Source organism: Nylanderia fulva, unplaced genomic scaffold (genome assembly GCF_048542155.1).
Source record: "Nylanderia fulva isolate GAGA-0341 unplaced genomic scaffold, ASM4854215v1 Scaffold2, whole genome shotgun sequence".
Lineage (NCBI taxonomy): Eukaryota > Metazoa > Arthropoda > Insecta > Hymenoptera > Formicidae > Nylanderia > Nylanderia fulva.
This window is the reverse complement of record NW_028190263.1, coordinates 797214-810689: the sequence shown is the minus strand read 5'-3', so window position 1 is coordinate 810689 and position 13476 is coordinate 797214. Positions and strand designations below refer to the sequence as shown.

General features: G+C 35.8%; 1 protein-coding gene across 1 annotated transcript in view; it reads right to left on the bottom strand.

Moving 5' to 3' along the window:
* Positions 1 to 13476, bottom strand: part of LOC114945319 (podocin) — a 223804-nt gene that overhangs the window by 108696 nt on the left and 101632 nt on the right. Inside the window, exon 5 of the mRNA XM_085482092.1 lies at positions 8346 to 8465. The gene's annotated coding sequence lies outside the window, so the exon portion shown is untranslated. The remainder of the gene's footprint in view (positions 1 to 8345; positions 8466 to 13476) is intronic.

The following is a 13476-nucleotide window of genomic DNA, read 5'->3' as shown; positions in this document are numbered from 1 at the left end:
AAACATTGCGGAACGATCAATTAAATATTTGAATGAAAATCTTTCACATGTTTTTTTTTTTTCAAAACCGGACCTTAAATGTAGCTTGCATTGTTCTCTGATTCTATAAAATGGAAGTGCATTATTAATATACAATAGATACAGGAATGATTTTTGCCATCATGTATCTTCGTAATTAAACTTTAAATTAAAATTCTATTAAAGTAAACTATACATGAAATTAATAAAAAAATGTGATTTTATTTCCACGTGGCTTACCAGTTTGCGAAAAATCTCTTATTTTCAATCGCTTATAACTCGAAAATTTTATTGATGTCTCGACATTTTCGTTAAAGAAAAATCGTCTCCAAATTATCTGCCATTAACAGGTTTACTACAGGGACACCCTGTAGAATGCAAGCAATTTTATAACATTATTATAAACAATTTAATTTGATTTTTTCCTAAATAAACAACATGTTGCATTCTTCCATTTTATTCTCTCTCATTCATCCGGAAAAAGAGTTCGGGAGCATTGCGCTAATTAAAATAATGTATCACGTTGTCAATGTAATTAGTTGTTGAACGCGTCGCATACGAGAGTATGCGATACGAAGGTAAATGTGTATTCTACGTGTTGTCGGTTCGTTTGCGATTCGATTGCCGGGGATGGAAGAGACGGGAATACGAGGACGGAAAATGGAGAAAAAGGGGGAAAAGCGGCGGTTTCCTTCTCTCGCGGAAGGAACAGGACGGCGACTATGCTCGAGATTTATCGCGTCGCCGTTCTCTTCGTCGGTGACAGGTCATACAGCGGGGGAAGAGAGTATAGAGCAGGGAGAGAGAGGGATATAAAATATCACGAAATTCCTGGAACATACCGAGCGGAAAATTACAAATAGTTCGCGGTGAGGCCGCGACCTAGCGCGAGAATCCGATAGTTGAAATGTAACGGGAATGTAGCGATAAAAGCGAAAGGAGAAAAACACTCGTCATGAACCTGCACGTCGATACCATCGCGCGCACATATCATATTGTAGATAGAAAACACGGATGTTGTCGAGTTCCATGTGTCCGCGGTTTCCTCTTTTTTTTTGGCCAACAGTTCGGCCAGAGATATATGTATATATATATATATCGGACGATTTGTTTGATATCGTGGGCGCTTCAATCAAAAATATTTGCGACGGCCGAAGTATCTACGTAGTTTCCGCATGGCGTAGTAAAATTTGGAAAGCCGGGAGAAAATTTGGTAAAGTCAAGAGATATCGACGTCATGAAGTGGCTTTTCCTTGTTTTCCTGTATATTGCAAAAAATGGCTCTCGCTCAGCATCCCTTACGCGATCTATAAACGACACTTTTCGCGAAATAATACTCGGTACCGAATATAGAAAAGAGAGAGAGAGAGAGAACTCTTGCGCGGTGGAAACTTCAATATACTAAACACACTGCATAGCCATCTCCTTCCCTTCTCCTTGCCCAAAGTTTCATCTTTACAGCCGCAATTTTGCACGTTCGTCGTCGCGAAGGCACGTTTGCATAAATATATAATACGAGAATAATGTACCGTAAAGCTGTAATCTTCGGATGCGGCAATATATATACGTTTGACAGTCGATCGTTAGCTAAGTGAAAAACAGACGCAGCAATTAGCGTTAAAAAATTTTGACAATTAAAACATACGATTTAAAATTCTGAATATTACATTTACGTTTCGATAATATTTTATTATATAATTAAAATTTAGGAATGTTTTGAGTTTGTAAGTTTAAAAAATATGTCGGTAATAAAAAGTTGTCAACTTTGAGTATCATAATTATCATCGTACCTTTGAATTTAATTAAGCCAAAATGGTAATATTCTATTAAAATTGTAAATGTAGGATTTTGTTCGTTAAGTGAAAAACAAGCACAGTAATTAGCGTTAAAAAATTTTGACAATTAAAACATACGATTTAAAATTCTGAATATTACATTTACGTTTCGATAATATTTTATTATATAATTAAAATTTAGGAATGTTTTGAGTTTGTAAGTTTAAAAAATATGTCGGTAATAAAAAGTTGTCAACTTTGAGTATCATAATTATCATCGTACCTTTGAATTTAATTAAGCCAAAATGGTAATATTCTATTGAAATTGTAAATGTAGGATTTTGTTCGTTAAGTAAAAAACAAGCACAGTAATTAGCGTTAAAAAATTTTGACAATTAAAACATACGATTTAAAATTCTGAATATTACATTTACGTTTCGATAATATTTTATTATATAATTAAAATTTAGGAATGTTTTGAGTTTGTAAGTTTAAAAAATATGTCGGTAATAAAAAGTTGTCAACTTTGAGTATCATAATTATCATCGTACCTTTGAATTTAATTAAGCCAAAATGGTAATATTCTATTGAAATTGTAAATGTAGGATTTTGTTCGTTAAGTGAAAAACAAGCACAGTAATTAGCGTTAAAAAATTTTGACAATTAAAACATACGATTTAAAATTCTGAATATTACATTTACGTTTCGATAATATTTTATTATATAATTAAAATTTAGGAATGTTTTGAGTTTGTAAGTTTAAAAAATATGTCGGTAATAAAAAGTTGTCAACTTTGAGTATCATAATTATCATCGTACCTTTGAATTTAATTAAGCCAAAATGGTAATATTCTATTGAAATTGTAAATGTAGGATTTTGTTCGTTAAGTGAAAAACAAGCACAGTAATTAGCGTTAAAAAATTTTGACAATTAAAACATACGATTTAAAATTCTGAATATTACATTTACGTTTCGATAATATTTTATTATATAATTAAAATTTAGGAATGTTTTGAGTTTGTAACTTTAAAAAATATGTCGGTAATAAAAAGTTGTCAACTTTAAGTATCATAATTATCATCGTACCTTTGAATTTAATTAAGCCAAAATGGTAATATTCTATTGAAATTGTAAATGTAGGATTTTGTTCGTTAAGTGAAAAACAAGCACAGTAATTAGCGTTAAAAAATTTTGACAATTAAAACATGCGATTTAAAATTCTGAATATTACATTTACGTTTCGATAATATTTTATTATATAATTAAAATTTAGGAATGTTTTGAGTTTGTAAGTTTAAAAAATATGTCGGTAATAAAAAGTTGTCAACTTTAAGTATCATAATTATCATCGTACCTTTGAATTTAATTAAGCCAAAATGGTAATATTCTATTGAAATTGTACATGTAGGATTTTGTTCGTTAAGTAAAAAACAAGCACAGTAATTAGCGTTTAAAAATTTTGACAATTAAAACGTATGATTTAAAATCCTGGATATTACATTTAAATAATATTTTATTATATAACTTTTAGTAATGCTTTTTATTTTGAGTTTGTAACTTTAAAAATGTTTTATCAGTACTAAAATATCTATCCCGATATTATAAGTTAGGAAAAGTATTATTGAAAAGTTATTTGCAAACTGTTGAGGAATTAAAAAGTTTTAATCCCAAAAAATATGTTTTTGCAAAGTCAAAAGCAGAGATTTCGAGAGAGCAGATAGGAAGAGAGAATATTATATAAATTAAAGCTCACATTAAACTCTGACAACTTTGGGTATCATAATTATCATCGCGTACCTTTGAATTTAATTATCCTAAAATATTAATATTCTATTGAAATTATAAACGTAAACCTTTTATGTGAAAATATATTCATTTCCATTTATCAAACTTTCAAAAAGCAGAATTAACGTAGTTTCATAACTTTTCCAAAAATCTCAGGAAATTCCCGGGAAAAAAAAAAAAACTCGGTAACTCTCGATGATGAAATGCTGAGGGAAAATGAACGTACGTTCGAGAATTGTAAGAATGCATCAATCATGCAGGAACGAACGACGGCGAGTGACGGTCTTTTTCGCGAAATGACAGAGAGAAAGAGCGAGACAGGAATAGCGTGTAATGAGTTTCGACGGGACTTGCTCTCGGGTTTTTGGACCGCAGCTCGCAGTATTTCAATAAACTGACATGTACGCGGGAGTGATGGAAAAGCGATGGGAGGGCAATGTTCGAAGACAGAAACCGCGGCGGCATTCCGCGGCCGAGGCACTTCCGACATCGGCTTCGCCGAGCTTCGACGCGCCAGGGAGAAAGAGAAAGAGCGAAGAGTTGCGCGCGTGCTTTCAATAAAGTTTTACGGTTCTTCTCTCGCGCGGCCGTCGTAGTTTTCGCCGGGAATGTCTAAGGGCGGGAATCGCATGCCGGTTTACACACGAAGCTAACTTTCCTGCCTATCCCCCGCGATGCAATCTTTCTACCCTTTCCCTCTAGATATACGTTCTTCTTCCCTCGATGTCGAAAGCATCATCGTGCTGCTCTTATTTCGCCTTTACACGTACCCCTATATCCGCGCCGCGAATTCTTCACCCATTCTCTTCTCGCTTCGCGTTCTCCCTCGCCCGGATGTGAAGGAGCACTTTCCTGAGCCCGAACCCCCGGAGTTTGGTTATCTGAGATGTATGCAGTTATACGGTTATATTGGTTTCCGCCCTGAGGGCGCGCTTAAGGCTTTTCTTACGCGCATTTCGAATAAATTTCCACAAGAAATATTCGCTCGGACGCGAATATACAAATTCCTACGTGAAATCTCGTAAATTAAAATATTCCGTGAGTTGTAATTAATTTTATTTATACAAGCTTAGCGACACGTAAAAAATGTAAGCAGTTTCGCGAACGCGTTAGCCGCAACGGAGAGGAAAGGAAGAATAATAAGGACGAGAGAGAGAGAGAGAGAGAGAGAGAGAGAGAAAGGTAGACGAAGCATATCCTGTAGGATTAAAGCAAAGCTCCGCGAAATTGCTCGAAAGCCAGAGTTTCAATAAACCTAGACGCCATCGCTAAGCGCGCCGCCTCACGCGCCACGTGATGGATATCGATTTTAATTTAAAACAAATACGCGATATTTAGCGCAAGTAGAGAGCCTCATAAATAGCGACGGTCAAAATACGATGACAATATTTTTGAAAGAAATTCTATAAGTGCACGCAGGCACTATCGGTGCCATAATTCTTAACGTAATTGTGCACATTGAAACATATTTTCAAATATATATTAAAAAGACACATTAATCGCGGGAAAAATCAATTGGAATCATGCAATATGTATGACGCGTAAATAAAATCTAAAATTGCTCGGAGCGCGCATATAAATAAATATCAGGCGCCTCCTTCCGTATCCCGGTGATTTGCGCGTTGAAGCTCGCTAAAAACGATGGGAGCTTCGCCGCATTTGCACGTTGATTGGCTTTGCGCAGCCATCAGCCAAACATAATGCAAATCCTACGTCGTATAGTCGGAGGGCTCGCAAGGGCTCGCGAAAACGATTTGAATAAAGATCCCGTATGAATAGTGAAACGAGCGCGGACAAGAGAGGATATCGTTAAAAAGATTTCCGTGGAAACAAGGACCGATTATGAACACAATTTGTCGTGTTAAAATTTGTTCTTCCAAGCAACACCTACGTTAACTTCAAATTTCAAATTTCAATGTGCACGATTGTAACAATGCATTCGTCTAAAGTTACTCGACAATTTTAATTATAATATTAATATTATAATGAATTATATTACTACGTAATGCATCTCAATTAATATTAATATTATACGTAATAAATAATTATGTATTATGATGCAGTTGCAATTATAACAATTAATGTTATAAATGATTAAAATTATGATTTCATTGTAGATATATGTATATTCTTTTAAGAAATAATGACAAATTATTGTGAAAATTAGTTTGACACCAAAAATGTTGGATTTGGTATAAAGTTAAGGAATTACGTGGCATATTAATCGTCTTGCGAAATAAAATGAAAGAATGATGACAGTTTGACGCGGAATACAGGAAACACCCACAGACAGAGGTGAGTCAAATACGAGGCGATACATTGCCAGAACCACTGTTCGTTACTTTGAGGTCAATTCAGGGCGGTTTCTGTTCTTGAACTTAGTTTTCAGCGCGCCCGTTGTTATAGCTACTAATTATTCTTGGAACGTCCACGCCAGAAAGCAGTAACTACAGACGAGACTAGTTCGAAACCAGTCCTGTGAAGTTACGTTAAGTCTCCTCTTACAAACCGGCCAACACACTCGACATAAATCTACTGGCTATCACTTTCGGAAAGCAGGCATTTAATTGAATGTACCAAACGAAATTTCTCTCGAAAGACAATTAATTAAACGTAATATATTACGATCCATTAACCCGATAGCGTGTTTCCATTGAAAAGAGTAAAGTTCCCTCTCCGAAAGTTCTTTATATAAAAAAATCTACATAAAAAATGCGGAAATTCTCATAACGGAAATATATGGGCGGAATTGTTTCGCTTGTTGGATGAGTTTCGCGTTCCAAAGTTTTATTGAGGATCATAGCGGAGGTAAACGATACGACGTTTAAATAAATTGCTTCCGGCTATGTGGTAAAAATTCGATAGATGGGAAAACATCTCGGCGTATACCGTTGATTGATTTAAGTTGTTAATGTTTCAACTCTCCGCGATAGTTACTCGGCACGAGTTTGAGCAGGCTAAATATATTTAAGCATAATTAAACGACACGTGCACCCGTCCGACAAACCTAACCGACGTGCGTCAACCATGCATAATTTTACTTTGATATAAACTGCTGCGCGTGGAAAGTTATGCTCTGAAATCGCGAGACTCGTCGAAAAGAAACACCGCTTTTCGAAACGATCGCTCTCTGTCATTACGAGTGAAAACTTAGCGCGCGAGAGGTATTACTCGGAAAATTACGTTATTGTGCTAGTCGCATTCGCGAGCTCCATATCCGGCTCTCGTAAATGTTGCATACAAAGGAAGGTTTCCGCGTAATACACGATGCAAACGATATTATGCGCATTGCATCTATTACCGCTGCGAGCATGTGCATGTATGCGATTCACGTTTGCGTACGACATATATATATCTACGTAGATATTTCAACGAATACGATTAATCATTTAGGATAATCATTTTTACAATATTGTATTACAAAGCGCGAAATAACGAATCTAATGCGCTCCGAAAAAAGCTAATGACGTATCGTGCGCGTCCTTTCATTATTTTCAATTTTTAGCAATTTTAACTATCTGTTTTGAAATGTTGTTTGTTACAACAATACTTTTGCCATGCAAAGTAGCGAAATTATGTTTACAGAAATTTACAAAATTTATTCGCGGACTGAAGTATCGGAAACGAGAGAGCTGTAACATCGTTTCTGTGTGCCATTCGTTCTCGCGATCGTAACTGCACTTGTAAACGGAAAAACAAACGGAATTTCACGCAATTGCAATTCATGCGTTGCGTGAATTTACGTTCGGCAATAGTTTGACGATAAAATGAGAAGTTTATTGCGAGAATAAAAAAGAACTATATATACACAACGTCTCTATATTGATCGCTAACTTCTCGAATTTAGGATTTATGAAAAAAAAAAAAAATAAATAAATTCGCATATATATCATAAAAACAAGGATAAATAAAAGATTAAAGTTATATAAAGATTAAGATTATGAAGATTAAAACTTCCCACGCGCTGAGGCTGCTTAAATGGAATTCTATTATGCGGACGCCTACGAAACAAAGGATGGTGCGCGACTTTAAGGAAGTTTTAAACCATATTAATTCGTCACTGACGAAGTAAGCAAAAGAGAACTTCAAAATTGCCGTATTTAATAAGCTGCACTTGAACCCAGCTGCAACGAGAGAGTTCCACGTTAATCTTTTGTGTGATCTTGGCAAAATTTCTTCTCGAAATAATTCTATACACCTTGAAATTTTGCAGGAAAGGAAATCTCAAATTACAAAAATTAATTATCAATGCGAATTTTATGTGTATTAACATAATACCGCGTTAATACCGGATCATAAAATTAAAAACTAGTAAATGCTCTCAGTAAGTAAAGAAGATATTGTACTGTATTATTTTTTCTTTTTTTTTTTTTTTGATGGATTAATTAATATCCTGTATTTCTATTATATTTGTGTACGTCATTCATTTAAGCGTATTGAGATGCTTTGCGTGGTAATCATATATGTGTGAAAAATAACGCGGAATTACGAGCGCATGAACGAGTAGATAAAACAATGAAACGAGTAGATATAAAATATTCAACTATAAACACGAATTGTCACATCCACGCGAATGAGCATTATCCTGACACGCATATAAGATTACCTGAGCAAAAATATTGTACCGCTATACGATACCCAATCTATTCTCCTTTATACTCACGTTACATTAAATTAAAATATGTTGAAAACAGCACGCAAACTTGTGACTACAAGTACTCTTAAAGTTTTGATATAAAGATGTCGATTAAACTTGTAATACTTACTTGTTATGTAGCAACATGCAATAGTCCGCAAACACGTTACGCTCGCATTACGATGAAATTAGGTCGAAACAGCTCCTTAGGGGAAAGTACCCCCGTCGAGGAAAAAGATCGTTCACTTACCTGAAAAAAGAAAAAAAAAAGAATGTTACTGGACATTAAGCTTTAGTTTATTACATCACTTACCCCACACATATCTTTATAAAGTACAGTATTATCAAAGAATGACGACGATAGTTTCATATTTTTTAATTTTTATATATGGATATGCTCTATTCTAAAGATGATAAAATAGAGAGATATATTGTAGATCGTAAACTATCGATTTAAATATTTCTCCTTAATTTATATAGCCAAGTACCTGATTCGCAATTTTTTGCAATTCAAAAACAATAAAATTGACAAATCCCAGATAGCACCATATCCAAAATGCACCAATAAGACATCATTGAGAAATCTTTAAGAGACATCTTAAAAACATCGTAAAGATGTTATGTGGGTGCATTGTAATTTGTTGCTATATCTGGGATATTTTGAAAAAAGAAATCGTTAAGAATTACAGAGCATCTCTGATATTTTCAATATACATTGCGTCCATGAATAAAACTATATATTACACAGTAGCTTGGTGAGTAACAGAATAACAGGAAAAGAAATTTTTTTCGCGAGCTTACGATTTATCACCTCACGTTCCCCCCGCGTTTGCAGTGAAAAAGAACCGGCCATGATGGTGCATTACGTCAGTTTATTTAATCGCTAAAGGTCCGCACATTCTCTTAACGAGCTATCATTAAATTGATGTTAACATGGACTCAACTGCACCGGCATCGCAGATGCGCAGTGGCGGAAGAGTTGTTCCGAGGGATCTATGCGAGAAGAAGACCGACAAACCGGGGATGATGGTCGGTAGGAGAATCGCGCGGGAGGGTTAGATAGTTCCGGAGTGAACAACGTTCGAACGGGGAAGCGAACAGTAGCTTCATCGATCTCTCTCGTTAAAGCTTGCGCTTCCCTTTGCTTTAGGTATTTTCTTTTCTTCGTCTCGCCGAGAGAGATCGGCGAAGAAACTCTTTCTCCTTCTATCTCTCTCGTCTCCAGAAAAGAGAGAGAGGGAGCGAGATCTTCCTTCTCAATCCTCTTCAACCCACTATTATCGCTCGGCTGACTCCTGACGCCTCTCCACCACGCCTTTGCGAACCTCGAGACCGACCAACCAAGCAACCGGCCCCGACTTCGCAGCCAGATTACACCCGCGGGGGAAATTTTACCTCTCCCATCCGCTCTGATGCCGCCCCGTTAAGTGCGGCCGACGAGATATTCCGCGAGAGATTCCGCCCGGTATGCCATTGTACACGGTATGGTTGCACGGAGCCTGTCTGCAGCCAGGGTATGAGCGTAAAGTGGCCGTCCGTCGTCGTGTCGCGTCGCGTCGCGTCTCGCGTCGGACGGAAGAATGACAGACGGGCAAGTAAAATGCGAACACGATACGCCGCAATGAAACGGTCATTAACCACCTGCGCGCGATTATCATTCAAACGGATATATCAGAAATACACCGGGCAAAATTTATAATATTCGAGCTATTGGGAAAACTCTGACATTTCTTTCCCCTCTTTTTGCGTTCGATTTTTTTCCAAATCATTCAAGTGTCTCGTAATGACTCTTTTAAGAGAAATTATATATGATAATAGTATTACGTTGTAAAATTAATTCATATACATAAGAATTAATTTTCATTTAAATTCAACATTAAACCGGATATATCAGAAATACATCCTAAGTAGCAAACTTATAAGATACATAAAAAAATTTATAATGTTCAAGCTATTGGAAAAACTGAGAGATTTTTTCCCTCTCTTTTTGCGTTCGATTTTTTCCAAATCATTCAAGTGTCTCGTAATGACTCTTTTAAGAGAAATTATATATGATAATAGTATTACGTTGTAAAATTAATTCATATACATAAGAATTAATTTTTATTTAAATTCAACATTAAACCGGATATATCAGAAATACATCCTAAGCAGCAAACTTATAAGATACATAAAAAAATTTATAATGTTCAAGCTATTGGAAAAACTGAGAGATTTTTTCCCTCTCTTTTTGCGTTCAATTTTTTTTTCAAATCATTCAAGTGTCTTATAATGAGTCTTTTAATGGCGCAAAGATATTGGCGCGAGAAGTTATATGATAATAGTATTACGTTGTAAATTGTAAAGTAGATGAATTAATTTTTATTTAAATTTATCGCCGCTTAATTTTATTAATGAAATGTCTATTCTTCGATCGATAATTACCTATCGCGAAATTATCACAGAGCGACGCATTGAAACGGAATATCAGAAACATACTAGGCAGCAAACTATAAGATACACACAAAAAATTTATAATGTTCAAGCTATTGGAAAAACCAAGAGATTTTTTCCCTTTTTTTTTTCGTTCAATTTTTTTTCAAATAATTCTAGTGTCTCATAATGACTCTTTCAATGGCGCAAATATATTGGCGCGAGAAGTTATATGATAATACACAGTAAAAAAAATTGTGTTAAATTTAACACATTTCACATGTCCCAATTTATCCACTCTAATTTTAATGTTAATTTAACAGAAAACAATTATGTAATTAAATAACGCACGTAATATGTGAAAAAATAACACAAAAAAATATAATATAAGCAAAAATTCGTACATTTTCATTTAAATGTGTTGTTTTAACACTTAAAAATAGTGAATATTAACTCAACAGACAAATGTCAAAATAACATAACGACAATATGTTATATTAACATAAGAGTATGTTAAAATTTTAACACAAAAATTTCTACACAAGATAATTTCAACAGAAATACGAAATGTTTTTTACCGTGTAGTATTACGTTGTAAACTGTAAAGTAGATGAACTAATTTTTCTTGAAATTTATCGCCGCTTTATTTTATTAATGAAATGTCTGTTCGATCGATAATAATTAACTATTGCGAAATTATCACAGAGTAACGCACAGTTTGGTATATTCACCGCGAATAAGGAAATTGGTTTCCTTTGTTGTATTCTCGAACTCTGGTTCGAAAGCGATTAGCAGTTACTCGAAGTTAAACACTGGGATCTGCGAAAGTTACTTTCCAACGTAAGCGAAGTAAAGTCAATATTCGTGACAATAGCTGGAGTATTTCATCGATTTCGCGCGCTTGATGCGGATAATAGAGTGGAAGAGGACACGGTATGTAGAGCAGATGAATAGAAAGGGGGAGAGATAAAAAGAAAGGAATCGTAATAGACTCGTGAAATAGCACGAAGCGCCCTTTGCGGGATGAAGTTTCGAGCGGCTATAAAAATGCGCACACAGAGCGTAAATATTCAGGAATGTGTCGATGAAGTTTCAACTTTACGGCAGCCTATTAATCTTTCTGCGGCATTCAACGGTCTACAACGCGAGTCACGATGACATCCGGCCGTCCGATAGTATGACGTCAATGATACGGACGATGTGTATCGTGCTAACAGGATTGCCAGGAGGATACATATATATATATATATATACGTGAGAAAATATAGATCGCAATCGATAATAAAGCAATATATTTGTCTCTGGGAGATATAGACGATGGAGGAACATCTCGCCCTTCCGTCACCGATATTTTTCCGTTTGACTCCGTTCGCGAATTGCGACTTGTCACTATTTTCACGTTTCGTCCGCGAAATACTAAATGCTGTCGTGGCCGCAAAAATCGAGACGTCAATTTTCACGATGCAAAAGCTTCAGATCGAATTGACAGTTGGACAGAATCACACCGCCTCTCGAATCTCTAGCCTCCCTGTAATAATTCCTGCGATCTTTTTAAGCCATCATTCTATCTATATCATATATAAAACGGAACGATTAGAATTAATAAATGCGCAATCACGCCTCTTTAATTTTTTTTCTATTTTTTTATTTATAATTCAATGCACAAATCCCCGACTAGGTGAGATAATTACGTTGAAGCATAAAATGGAGCGATAAGTTAATTTAATTTAACTCTCACAGCTTGTCAGACGAGCTGTGAAAACCGGGTTATTATCTTGAAATAATAAAACCACCATGTTAAATAAACGAAAGGGAAAAGAGAGAGAGAGAGAGAAGGGGAACAACAGAAGATATATCGTAATGTGATGGTTGACATTTTTTTATGTCCGCTTCGTAACTCGTAAAGTTTTGCCCAACTTACTGGAAAGGCTTTCCACGTCGAGCTACGAAACTCCACTCCGAGGGATTTGGACGTCATCCTCGAATCTCCAGACAGAATCTGATTGCAGCTCGACGCGAGTCCATGAGCTTTATGTTACTTCCGACTACGCGCGTTCAGAAGTATGTTTCTTCGGGTATAAAAATATACTTTATATATCGAATCGAGCGAGCGAGCGAGCGTATTGACTTTAGCGCAGCGTTTTGTTAATTCTCTTTATATTCTCGCTGTTTATAACTTATCGCTCCTCTTCACGCTCTATTACGTTCCTCTCCACTCGTCGTTTTGTACTTGTAAATGACGTAGATGTAAATTGCGGGGGCGGCGCGATCAATATTCCATTCTATTCGAAAAATATTATTTTTGTGTGTGATTTTTAGATATTTGATTTGGCAAAATGGATTTAATATCGAGTTACTTGATTTTACAACGTAATCCCTATTCGTGGATTTGTACATGAATTTATTACATTGGATATGATTTTTCGCCCAACACTTTGAAGCCGCGCGCATTTGCAGCTATAATAATAAATCAAACGTTTTACGAGTTTCATAAAAATGCCTCGCAAAAGAGAGAGAGAGAGAGAGAGAGCTCAAACATGTAAATAACGATAAGCTGCGAGCATTATAACGCGAACTGCCGGAAAAATATCCCTTTAAAAGTGGATAATCGCGCGTTGGACGCGTATAATACTCGGGGATGGAAAACTGCCATCGTGAAGTCTGATGGCGGCCCCCGAGAGCATTCAGGGAGTCCCCTGGGGGATGAAGACAATATATCACGTCGTAATTACTCGGGATGCCGAAGATAGGTTGAAATATAACGCGAAGGTGAAGCACAGAGAGAGAGAGAGAGAGAGAGAGGATATATACTTGCCCGGCGGAATATATAACGAGCGTCTTTATCACCC